Source organism: Triticum aestivum, chromosome 1D (genome assembly GCF_018294505.1).
Source record: "Triticum aestivum cultivar Chinese Spring chromosome 1D, IWGSC CS RefSeq v2.1, whole genome shotgun sequence".
Classification (NCBI taxonomy): Eukaryota; Viridiplantae; Streptophyta; class Magnoliopsida; order Poales; family Poaceae; genus Triticum; species Triticum aestivum.
This window is the reverse complement of record NC_057796.1, coordinates 374,002,216-374,015,484: the sequence shown is the minus strand read 5'-3', so window position 1 is coordinate 374,015,484 and position 13,269 is coordinate 374,002,216.

Sequence of the window (13,269 nt, the reverse complement as noted above, 5' to 3'; positions counted from 1 at the left end):
CACTCCATTCGCTCCGCCAAAGCCGCCCTCCCCGCCATGCCGATACATCGGCGCCGCGGTTCATTGAGGGGACGCACGGCGATCCTCTCGCTCCCCCAGTATGCTCTCGTAGACTGCCGTCCTCTAGCCGCGCCGCCACCGCTGGCAACGTTCTTGTGGAGGCGCACGGCGGTCAGCGCCGCCATCGCTGGCGACGTTCGTGTGGAGACGCACTGCGGTCAGCTTCTCCCACGGTACGCGCATTCTAGACTGAGGCCCCATGCATGTCGGTGTAGCGCTGAATGTTAGCTGATAGACGTTGTTAATCTCAATGTTTGCCGAAGTAGTTTACAGTCAATATGCTCTGCTTAAGAAGCTTCCTTGCCCTGTTCTACACTCAATCTGCTTAGCTGAGATGGCATGCCAAGGCCGATTAGTTGCTAAAATATCCTGCCATATATTTATTGTGACATAGATTGCCATGGTCTAGTAGCCAATCTGTTAGGAGAAATAGCTCTACACCGTTTTATACTCGATCTTTGTTGCTGCGATGGCCTTCGATAGTTTGATGGCTGTGTGCTCGGCCTCATTGACTGCTGAAACAGCCTGCCATAATTTAGCACTCAAATCTGTTTGCTGAATTAGCTTTACATATATTTTGTTACTTAGATCTGCTCGTCCAAATATCTTGCCATAGCTTTAGACATCGACCTAGGTGTTTTCTTCTGGACTTCATAAAAAAGCATATATATTTTTCTTGTAATATCTAGTAGAAGAACTAATTTGTATGTCTAACAGATGGACAGGACTTGGATAACTTCTGCTCAAAGATTCTCCGCTGCATATGTCGAGGGGGTTGAAAACTTCATGAACTTTATCAGAGCTGAGTACGGTGATCCAAAATCAAATGTGCTCTGCCCGTGTAGCAGTTGTATGAATTCAGTTACAAGACCCCAGTCAACTGTGCAAAATCATCTACACTTGTATGGGATGTCGGTCACATATACTAGGTGGGTTCATCATGGTGAAGCTATGAACGTCAATGTTATTGACTACGTGGAAGCAGCAGATCACCATCTTGATCTGCCTGATGCTCAGGTGGAAGAGGAGGAGGAGGAGGTGGTGGTGGTGGTGGTGGTGGCGGAGCCAGTGAGTTTGACCAACATTGAAACAATGCTACGAAATGCTCATGCATTCCGTGAACTTTCACCTCCAGAAGAAAAACGGTGGGCCCGCATGTTGGAACAATGCAACGTGGCTGTCACCCCAGGAAATAAGTTGTCAGTATTCTCAGCTATGGTCACCTTTCTTCAGGTTAAGACATCTGAGCGGATGACCAACAAATCATTTGATGCGATGTTGGCTGCTTTCCGCAAAGCTTTCCTAGATGCGTCTGAGCTGCCACACACCTACAGTAAAATGAAGAATTTCCTTCGTGCAGTTGGAATTGGATATGATATGATCCATGTTTGTAAGAATAAGTGCGTTCTGTTCCGGAAGGATTATGCCAACTTAAGTGAATGCCCGAAATGCAAATCATCAAGATGGAATGATGGCGATGCTGTGAAGAGGATTCCTCATAATGTTCTGAGACATTCTCCAATTACACCAAGATTGCAGAGGTTGTTTCATGATGCTGAAACAAGAGAGGATGTACTGTGGCATTCTAGGAACCAGGATTTCAGATATCAGAATGTAATGAGCCATCCATCTCATGGTAGTGAGTGGAAAAGCTTCAATCAGAAGCACGAAACATTTTCTGCTGATCCGAGAAACATTAGACTTGGCTTAGCTTCAGATGGATTTAACCCATTTGGCCACCAGAGCGCCACATATAGCATGTGGCCAGTGCTTGTTATCCCTTACAACATGCCTCCAAATGTTTGCACCAAAGAATCAAACTACATGATGGCCTTGCTCATCCCAGGTCCAAAAAGTCCCGGAAAGGATTTTGATTTGTTCATGGAGCCTCTTGTGGAGGAACTTCAACAGCTATGGAGGGGTGTTCTCACTTGAGACCTATATAGCAGCCCACCAGCTGATTTCTTTCTGTGTGCTGTTATAATTTGGTGCATCCATGATTATCCGGCTTTGGGCACTATGTCAGGGCGAACGACACATGGTTACAATGCATGTGTTCGTTGTGACAGGAATCCGCTGTCATACGCAATACTTAGCAAGATCTGTTACATTGGACACTGCCGTTTCCTTGCCAAGGACAAGCCGCATCCTAGAAAATACCGAAGACATGTGTTCAATGCAAAGCATGAAAACCGTGATGCGCCAAAGAGGCTCACCGCCGATGAGTTGCAAGTGGAATTAGAGAAGGTCAGGCATATTACACCAGGAAACCATCCTGATAATGGTAGCGGGAAAAGGAAGCGTGGCAGGGCAGAAGAGAGATTATTGTTTACCCACAGGTCCACTTTGTGGGACTTGGAGTATTGGAAAGGGATCTGCGACATAATCTTGATGTGATGCACATCGAGAAAAATATATGTGACAGCATTATCGGCACACTTCTTAATATTGCAGGCAAGACAAAAGATACCTTAAAATCTAGGATTGATTTGACACACCTGGGTATCAGAAAGGATTTGCAGGTGCAAGATGAAGGTAAACCACGGGATATGGCACCAGCTATGTACGTCTTGGACAAGGTAAAAAGAAAAGAATTCTGCAAGGTCCTGTCACGTGTGAGATTCCCACATGGATTTGCTTCCAACCCTGAAAGGAGAGCCAGTGCAGATGGAGACAAGGTACAAGGGTTGAAACTCATGACTGCCACGTCCTACTTCAAAGGGTTTTACCGGTTATCCTTAGAGGATTGGGCCGCCCTGACTTATACAGAGCAGTTGCAGAGTTGGGACAATTCTTCAGGGAACTCTGCAGTAGAAATATCAGGATAGATGCTTTGGAGAGTCTTAGAGACAAGATACCAACTATCCTATGCGACCTTGACAAGATATATCCTCCAGCCTTCTTTGATGTGATGGTGCATTTGGCTATTCATCTACCTGATGAGGCACTACTTAGAGGTCCAATACAGTATGGCTGGATGTACCCTATTGAAAGGCGGCTAGGCACTTTCAAGGGCTATGTTAGGAACGGAGCTAGACCCGAGGGTTCCATTGCAGAGACCTACATTGCTACAGAAGCGTTGACATTCTGCTCAAAATACATTGAAACAACTGATCAGCTTAGCAAAGACGTGGATGAAGACAATCCCGGGCTCAATGTTTTCGATTATTCTGTTCGAGTTACAGGGAAGAGTCGACAAGAGGACAAACCTAAAGATTTGGACAAAATGGTTTAGTATGTGTTGAATAACTGTCCTGAGATACTACCTTATATCAAGTAAGTGCCAAGTACTGCAGCTTATACATCGTAATCTACTAAACTTGCAGCACATTCTTATATATTTAGATGTTTGACGTGATCACTATGTTGTGCAGCATCTACAAAAAGGAGTTACTGCCGCAAAATCCAAGAAACATTGACAAACTGGTTATGGCAGGATTTGCGAAATGGTTCAAGAGCCATGTAAGCTTTTGAATTGCACTGTCAGTTTTTTTAATATATTGAGTACATAAGATGATCAGCTTGTCTATTTTCTAACCATAGGTTAAGAAGATGCGGGAGGATGGGCAGGCAGTTGATGATGCCCTTTACTCACTAGCAATGGGTCCTGATACTCGGGTAAGACATTATGAATCTTGCGTTGTTGGAGATGTGCGCTACAACACCCTTGCACGAGACGAAGGCAGGAACACACAAAACAGTGACATCATGAGCACGGATACGTATGACAAAGAGACAACTGAAATGTATGCTAACATAACAGACATTGTTCAGTTGCAGTATATCTCCAGTTTCGAGGATCATCGGTGTGTGGTTCTGTTGTGCTGTCGTTGGTATAACCTGTTTTCCAGGATCGCAAAACCCAGAGCTGATGATTATTTCAAATCCATCAATGTCAAGGCGGCGTACCAGACCAATGAGCCTTTTATTTTGGCAAATCAAGCAACACACATATTTTTCTTGGAAGACACATTTGCATGTAGTGATGACAAGAGAGTAGTGCAAAGGTTTGAGCAGAGGAATTCGTTTAATGAAGTTGCACAACAAGATGATGCTTACACTGTTCCTGATGTACAAGATAACACAGATGTTCCTAATATCTTTGAGAACCATCATGTCAATGACGCCGGCGAAAAGATTGCCTGTCGTGTTGTGGACATACAAGAGTTGATCAAGAAGAAGCCAACGTTCAAGGACGTTGAGGACGAAGAAGAAGATGACACCATGGGGAATTATGATTCAGACTGATACACATGGCGAAGATGTTGACGTTGCTGCTGCGGATGATGATTACGTTGCTTTTGTTGTATTTGCCTGTCAGAAGACGTTTTTTTATCTACTATGTGAAATTGTATTTACTATGACAACTGAAACCTGATGAACATGTTGTTTAGTATTTTCCTGTGAGAACATCACTTGTTATGTATGCTAATTTGTGTTTGGTGATTGTATAACGACTAAAACATGATGACATTGTTGTTTAGTTGTACTCATATTTGGCTGTGAAACTTGAATTTGATGACATAGTTTGCTGTTGGACTGCAATTTGCTCGACGTCTTCGAATGAGAACAAAGCTAACCAGACAGGTCCTTTGCTAATTTATTTATTTATTACCAAAAGGGCCTCTGCTATTTATTTATTTATGAGCAAAAGGGGATACCCCCTGATTTCCGTTAATAGAAATCATTAGATGTTCACAACACTACGCCCAGCCTGCTACACAGGTTTCATTCATTACTAGTTTCAGCAAAGTGCTCATGTCATAGCCACTGAATACATCACGAGTGCTACATACACTGCAAATAAAGAGACAATCATCCTACAGAGCACATCAATTTTGCCCATTATCTTCACAAGCTCTTTCACCTCCTCATTGCTGTCAAGGCCGTTCAATAGCTGTTGCTTGGCCATGATCAGAGGAACTGCATCTTTAACCTTCTGCTCTGCATCTTCCTCTTTTGTCGTTCCTTCAGTTACTTGTCCAACACCCCAACCTGCTGGTATTGGGATTCCTCGGCTAACCAAATAATCAGCGTAGTTGCACTCCCCCACATCAGCAACTTCCCAGAAATACAAATCACACGAATCTTCCCTTTTCTGCACGAATCAAATTGGAAGATCATCAACCAAACTATTAAAAAATCAGCAACTAAAAGCAGCAGAACAACACTTAAACATTTTATTACCCCATGATTCGGGCATTTGTAGAAGACTCGGCCAGGGTTGAGGATTGTGGTTGAGACGTGATGGATGACTCTGCGTGATTTGCAGCAGTGGCACCACACCAACGGCAGCGGGTTACGATGAGCAACCGGCTGCAGTGCGCGTGCCGGCGGGTGTGTGATGAGACCCACAGGCGATGGTACGGGTGGGGACTTGGCGCATATTTGGTTGTTGCCTGCTGAAGAGCAGGTGGACGAGCAGCCAGCGGACATGATTGCTGCGGCCAGAGCTTCTGATGCTAGGCAGAGTAAGTAGAGAAGAGGAGAAGCGAACGTTGGATATGTCAGCTTCATTACTTGCAGAGTACCATAGCGCCATATATGGTCATAGTCTAGGTTTGGATTCGAACCAGCTACAGGAGCATGTCTCTCTTTTTTCTAAAACTCAGCAACGTCTCTTTACTGGTACACTAGCTTGTTCTGTACGCCTTATCAAGTCTTTGATTCCTCCACCAGACATATGGGACCCACTGGAAGGGTCTCTGTATTTCGCGAAAAAAATGTGCCCCCCGCTAACAGGTCGGACCCACCAGCTATCTTCGCACGCAAGGAAGTGCCTCCTTATTACGCACAAAAAAAATGAATACTCCCCCTGCCAGCTGGAACCCAGCATCATGGGAGGCTGACTTGTGGGCCTACCAAGTTGACGGGGATGGAGGGCTTTGTCAACTTAGTCAATATGAACGATTCTAGCTCCAGTTACCGTACGATGTTCATCCAACGGCAGTAGTGCTTCTTCAACCTCTGGTCTTCTTGCTCCAGCCGCCCAAACCAGCGCTGGTCGTGCCACGTGCTCCTGCCTCCCGTGGCCGGCTATGATGCCGCGGAGGCCTCACCACCCCTACTACTCCCACCGCTCGCCAGGCCATCCCTCTACTCACCCACACCCCTTGTTATTCTGCGGCGACGGCAGCCTCACACCGCAGCCGAACCAGTGAACCCTCGTACTCCTCTCCGCCTGGGCATCCACTGTCGCGTCTTCCCCGGCTCCGTGTCGTCCCCTTCCTAGGCCACGCTGTCGTCCACCGCCTTGGTGCTCTCGGCGCGGCATGGTCAATGTGGTCAATGACCGACTTCTATCGGAAGAGTACTGTACATGGAGAGGCTGACAGCTGGGTCCACGGCCGCAGCTGGGTCCATGACCACAGCCCAGTCTTTTTGTGATTTGCCAGGTAAGTCACCTTGTCAGGCCTATTGGGCTGCAAATCTTTCAAGACGAGGAGAGCTTCATTCGGCTGGCCGAGAAAATGGCCTATCAGTAATGAGAAATGGGTTGTACATTTTTAAAACACATCAAACCGGCAATTAGTTTCAAATTAATTTTTTTCATTTCGAGATTTTAAATTGCATTAATTTTTATGCGTGGACAATTTGTTGGATTTTATATTGATATACATTTATTTTTAAAATCAGTTTGAATGTGACTCGAAATTTCAGGATTAAAAACAGTTCGGACCGCACCGAAATATGCAAAATTTCGTATAATTTTTTAACCGTGGCCACAATATGGGTTGTAATGCTAACAAAAAGAATATGGGCTCCAAAAAAACCTTAAGAATTAGCAAATGGGCTGTAAATTATTAGAAATAATGGCAGATGGGTTGTATGCCGTTTTCCACAGATTTGAGGCTTTCCTAAAAAAAGGTTGACGCACAAGCAGTAACTGTTGGATGTCCATCCAACGGCTGTCGTGCTTCTTCAATCTCTGCTCTTCCTGCTCCAGCCGCTCAAACAAGCGCCGGCGGGACTGCCTGCTCCCTCCTCCCCACGGCCGGCTGTGCTGCCGCGCAGGCCTCACCGCCCCACCGTACTCCCATCGCTGGCCTGGCCATCCCTCTACTCACCCACACCTGTTGTTATTCTCCGGCGACGGCAGACGAACCAGTAAACCCTCGTACAGTCATACTCCCCTACGCGTGGGAAACAACTGCCGAGTCTTCCCTGCCTCCGTGTCGTTCCCTTCCTAGGCCTCGCCATCGTCCACCGCCCTGGTGCTCTCGGCGCGGCCTGGTCAACGTGGTCAACGACCGACATGCATCTGAAGTGGACTGTACGTGGAGAGGCTGACGGCTGGGTCCACGGCCGCACGCAAGGAAATGCCTCCTTATTACGCGCAAAATAATGATTCCTCCACCTGACATCTCGGACCCACCAAAAGGGCCTTTGTATTTCGTGAAAAAAAGTTACCGCCGCTGACAGCTCGGACCCACCAGCTATATCTTCGCACGCAAGGAAGTGCGTCCTTATTACGCACAAAAAAATGAATACTCCCCCTGCTAGCTGGGACCCAGTATTGTGGCAGGCTGACTTGTGGGCCTATTAAGTTGACGAGGATGGAGGGCTTTGTCAACTTAGTCAATATGCACGATTCTAGCTCCAGTGACCGTACGATGTCCATTCAACGGTCGTAGTGCTTCTTCAACCCCTGGTCTTGTTGCTCCAGCCGCCCAAAGTAGCGCCGGTCGTGCCACATGCTCCTGCCTCCCGTGGCCAGCTGTGCTGCCGCGGAGGCCTCACCGCCCCCTACTATTCCCACCGCTGGCCAGGCCCTACGGCGACGGCAACCTCACACCGCAGCCGAACCAGTGAACCCTCGTACTCCTCTCCGCGCGGGCTTCCACTGCCGCGTCTTCCCCGGCTCCGCGTCGTCCCCTTCCTAGGCCTCGCCGTCGTCCACCGCCCTGGTGCTCTCGGCACGGCGTGGTCAATATGGTCAAGGAACGGCTTCCATCGCACGTGGACTGTACGTGGAGAGGCTGACAGATGGGTCCACGGCCGCAGCAAGGAAGTGCCTCCTTATTACGCGCAAAATAATTATTCCTCCACCTGACAGCGGGGACCCACCAGACGGGCCACCGTATTTCGCGAAAAAACGTTTCCCCCTGACTACTGGGACCCACCAGCTACATCTTCGCATGCAAGGAAGTGTCTGACAGTCGGGACCCACCTGGTCGAAGCGTACGTAGCGTTCTCATTCTGGTCGCGAATGTGTGCGTACATACTGGTCGATGTAGAGGCGCGCACGTGTCGTAGTAGAGGCGAGCACGTAGCATGTACACGTACGTACAGCGGTGAGGGTGCAAGAAAGTAAATACAGCCACGTACGTACATACGGGCGGGGTCTCGAATGCCTACTCGCGCGTATGTACGGCCAGGGCTCGTGTACATGGCTGGGTCAGAACGGAGAAACAGCGTCGTCATGTTCATGGGGAGCCAACGGAATGCATCATGTTCATCAGGACGAAACGGAACGCGTGGGAGCCAACCGGCTTGGACGGAACAGCCGATGGAAACGAGGCCTGGCATACCGCAGAACGGAGGAAACGGCCTTGTGTTCGACCGGCCACGTTCGAATCGGGATCATGTTCATCGGGAGGGGTCTGGCGTACCGCAAAACGGAGGAAACGGACCTCCTACGGTCGAAACGGGGGTCCTGTTGATCGGGAGGGGTGTGGCGTACCGTAAAAAGGAGGAAACGGACTTGTGTTGGAGCGCTACGGTCGAAACGGGGGTCCTGTTCATAGGGAGGGGTGTGGCGTACCGTAAAATGGGACTCCACGGGATACTGTTCATCTCCACCGTCGACCCCCTCCAGCCTCCACGGGCTACTGTTCATCCACCGTCGACCTCCTCCAGCCTCCACCTGCGACTGTTCATCCACGGGCTCCTGTTCATCCAGCCTCCACCGCGCGCTACTCCATCGGCTACTATTCAACCAGCCCTCTCCACGGGCTCCTGTTCAACCACCCCTCCACGGGCTACTGTTCATCCTGCCCTCCACCGTCTACTGTTCATCCTGCCCTCCACGGGGTGGTCCTGTTCATCCTGCCCTCCACGGGGTCCTATTCATCCAGCCCCAACTGGCTCGAACGATCGGGGTCCTGTTCATCCACCCCCACCGGGAACTGTTCATCCAAACCCCCCAGCAACGCTCACTGTTCATCCAGATGCAATGCCACGGGGTCCTGTTCATCCACCCCCACCGGGAACTGTTCATCCAAACCCCCCCAGCAACGCTCATTCTTCATCCAGAGGCAGCACCGATCGGCTTCAGTTAGCAGCAGTAGCGACGGAATCGCTCGATCGGGTTCAGTTAACAGCCATCGATCGATCGCTCGAGTTCAGTAACACGTAGCCTGCAGTGCAATCGCTTGGGTTCAGTTAGAGCCCAACGCCTCGCTTGGGTTCAGTTAGAGCCCAACGCCTCGCACCCACGCGCGTGCGTGTACGAGAGAAACGCGCATCGCTCGGCCCCGACCACCCACCGTAACCGGGAACACCCCGATATTTTCCTCCCCTCGCTTCTACCACGGTTTTTTCCGTCATGGACGACCCAAAGAATGTCATGCAGCTGCGTCTCCGGCCTGCCCAGGATGAAAAGCCCAAAATGTCATAAGTTTGACAGAAAAGATTTTCGTTCGGCCCAAAATGTCACGGATGTGTCTTTTTTTGTAGTGTTGAAGCCAAGTTCAGGAGCTACTGAGGGAGTCCTGGACTAAGGGGTCCTCGGGCGTCCGGCCTGTTACTCATTGGGCCGGACTGATGGGCTATGAAGATACGAAGGCCGAAGACTATACCCGTGTCTGGATTGGACTTTCCTTGGCGTGGAAGGCAAGCTAGGCGGCCAGCTGTGAAGATTCCTTCTTATGTAACTGACTCCATGTAACCCTAGATCTCTCCGGTGTCTATATAAACCGGAGAGCATAGTCCGGATGAGGGACATTCATGACCATATACACATAGGCTAGGCTGCTAGGGTTTTAGCCATTACGATCTCGTGGTAGATCAACTCTTGTAACACTCATATTCATCAAGATCAATCAAGCAGGAAGTAGGGTATTACCTCCATAGAGAGGGCCCGAACCTGGGTAAACATCGTGTCCCCCGTCTCCTATTACCATCGATCCTAGACGCACAGTTCGGGACCCCCTACCCGAGATCCGCCGGTTTTGACACCGACAGCCGCCGTTCGCCATAGCCGCAGCCGCAGCCATCCCCGAGCCTCTCCGACACGCCCTCGTCCTCTCCGTCGTCTCACGTGACCAGAAGACCCCTGAAGCGCCGCCCCGACATCTTCTTCCTCCTCGGGTCGCCGAGATCGCCGGTGACCGTGCACCCTCCCTGACGCCTCCCCGAGCACGCCGAGCCCTGCAGAAGATCCGCTGTGAGCTCCGCCCCCTTCCCCCCACCCCTACTCCTGTCGCCCCGCGCGCCCTCTAGGCATAGCTCCCCTCCAGCCGAGCCTTGCCACCGCCGCGAATGTCGCCGTCCTCGTTACGATGGGCCAACGCCGCATCTGAGCATCTGGTCGAGCTCCTGCTGCCCCGTAGCTTCTACCTGTGCTCTCCGTTCGCTTGGAGTCGAGCTGCAGCCCCGCGCCCGCATCTAGCCGAGCTCCGGCCGCCGCAGCCGTTGTCACCGCCGTCGCTCTGGTCCGTCTCCGGCGATGCCAACTGCACCACTGGATGCGGCTCACCCCCAGCTGACCATAGAGCCCCTCCGCCGAACGTTTGGTCGCCGGAGGGCGAAACCCGAGCCTCGCAGCCGCGTCTGCTCGTCGTCGGCGGCTAAACGCCGGCCTAATAACTAATTAGCACTAAGCTAATGACCCACAGACTCACCGACATGTGGGCCCTGCTGCCTAATTAACCCTGGTTTAGCTCCTATTTAGATTAAACTAACCACACGGGCCACAGATGTCAGTTTGACCTGGCCACGTCCCACGTTGACCGACCCCACCCGTCAGTGCTGACTTGCTGACGTGGTTGTTGACCCGACCCCACCTGTCGGTGACACTAACCAGCACTGGTTCACTGACTAGTGGACCCCACTGGTCAGGTTTGACCAGGGGCAGCCCAGTTGACTTGCTGACGTAGTGCCGACGCAATGCTGACGCAGTAATGCCTTTTCTGGATTTATTCTTTTCAGGAAATTCCAGGAATTAGTGCTAACTTCAAAAATTCATAGAAATTAATCTGTAACTCCAAATGCAAAGTGTTATATATGAAAAATGATCAGAAAAATCCAATCTATCCATCTGTAGTGGTTTCATGCATGTTTAAACAAGTTAACTTGCTGTTTAGTGCAAAACATGATAAAGCACTATTTAAGATCACAAGTGAGTTGAACTTTGAATCTTTGGTTCAAAATAGCTCAAACCCATCTGGTTGTACTTGCACTAGCTCAACACACTCATTTTGCCATGTCATAATCATGCATCATAATTGTTGCATTGCATTGATTGTGTTCTTCCTTGTTTGCCGGTATTTGTCCCCTCTTAGTAGATGTGGTTCCGACGATGAGTTCAATGACACCGATGAAGAGCTATACTATCTTCAGAAGTGCCAGGCAAGCAAAAACCCCTTGTTCATTCCGATACAATCTCACTCTCTCGCTTCTGCTCTCTTTTACTGCATTAGGACAACAACGTTACAACTGTTACATGCTGCGGTAGCTGAACCCCTTTTCCTCTGCATGACATGTCATTGCCACAGTAAATAGATGAAACCAACTAGCATGAGTAGGAGTTGTTTGAGCCCTGTTGTGCCTACTCATTCATGCTTGTTTGTCATGCCTGCTACTGCTTAGAGTTGAGTCAGGTCCGATTCATCGGGGATGAATTGGAATGGTGATGAACATGTCCTATTGTGTCTGAGCTAAGTGTGTGAACACGTTTTGGTAAAGGTAGCGGTGAGAGGCCATGTAGGAGTACATGGTGGGTTGTCTCATTGAAGCCGTCCTCAGGAACCGAGTTTCGTGTTTGTGATCCATGAAACAACTACTACCATGCATTGGGCCCTGAAATAGGACCCCGCTCGACTTCTTAACCACCCTAGTCCTCTGTCCAGGAGTTGCAAGTAGTTTCTGGTGTTTGTAGTATGCTGGAGGCCGTGCGCAGCGCTGACCCGAGGGGTGGGCTGTGATGCGGTAGGCACGTGGCCGGGTATGCCGGGCGCCCCTTTGGTGTCGCGTAACCCTGTACACATCGTTCGGGGCCGTATGTGGAAACCTCGGCCGGACTCCCTGCGGATGGAACCTGAATAGGGGATAAACCTGGATTAGAGACTTGAGTGTTTAGGTAGGTTGTGGTCTACACCCACGTCAACTTTCGCTTGAAGTCTGCCGAGCACATGTCGTGTGCAGACGCTAAGTGGTGGAAACATGTGTGAAGAAGTACACCCCTGCAGGGTTATAAATGATCTATTCGAATAGCTGCATTCGCAGTAAAGGACTTCTGGGTTGCCTATAACAGTTCATAGACAAGTGAAAGTGGATAATCTAAAATGCGCAAGATAAGCGTGAGTGCTATGGATGGCGTTCTCGTAGGGAGACGGGAGCGGATCCATAGTGGTGTATTGATTGGTGAATATGTGGACTCGTGTGCGCCACCTCAAAAGAGTTGCTTGCAGTCGTAGTTCAGGTTAGCCACTGAGTCAAAGCTGGCTTGCTGCAGTTAAACCCCACCATCCTTTTGTTGATACTGATGCATATGTAGATAGTTCTGATGTAAGTCTTGCTGGGTACATTTGTTCTCACGTTTGCTTAATTTATGTTTTTGCAGAGAGACTTCAGTCTCGCTAGTAGTTCCGCGTGGACTTCGATGTTTAGCTTGTTACCTCAGCTACGATCTTGTGCCCTCGACAGGATCTTGTAGATACTCAGGCTTCTCAGCCTTCTTCATTTGTAGTTGTCTGTACTCAGACAAGTTAAGCTTCCGCATGTTCTTGTTGCTTGTATGCTCTGTATGTGGGGTCATGATACCCATGTTTGTAATACTTGGCTCCTCGGAGCCTAATGAATAAATACTTTGAGTCGTAGAGTTTTGTTGTGATGCCATGTTGTATTTACACATATCGAGCATATTGTGTGTATGATTGAAATGCTTGGTATGTGTGGGATCTGACAACCTAGTTGTCTATCCTTGGTAGCCTCTCTTATGGGGAAATGTAGTCTAGTTCTTCCACTGAGCCATGGTACTCTGCTACA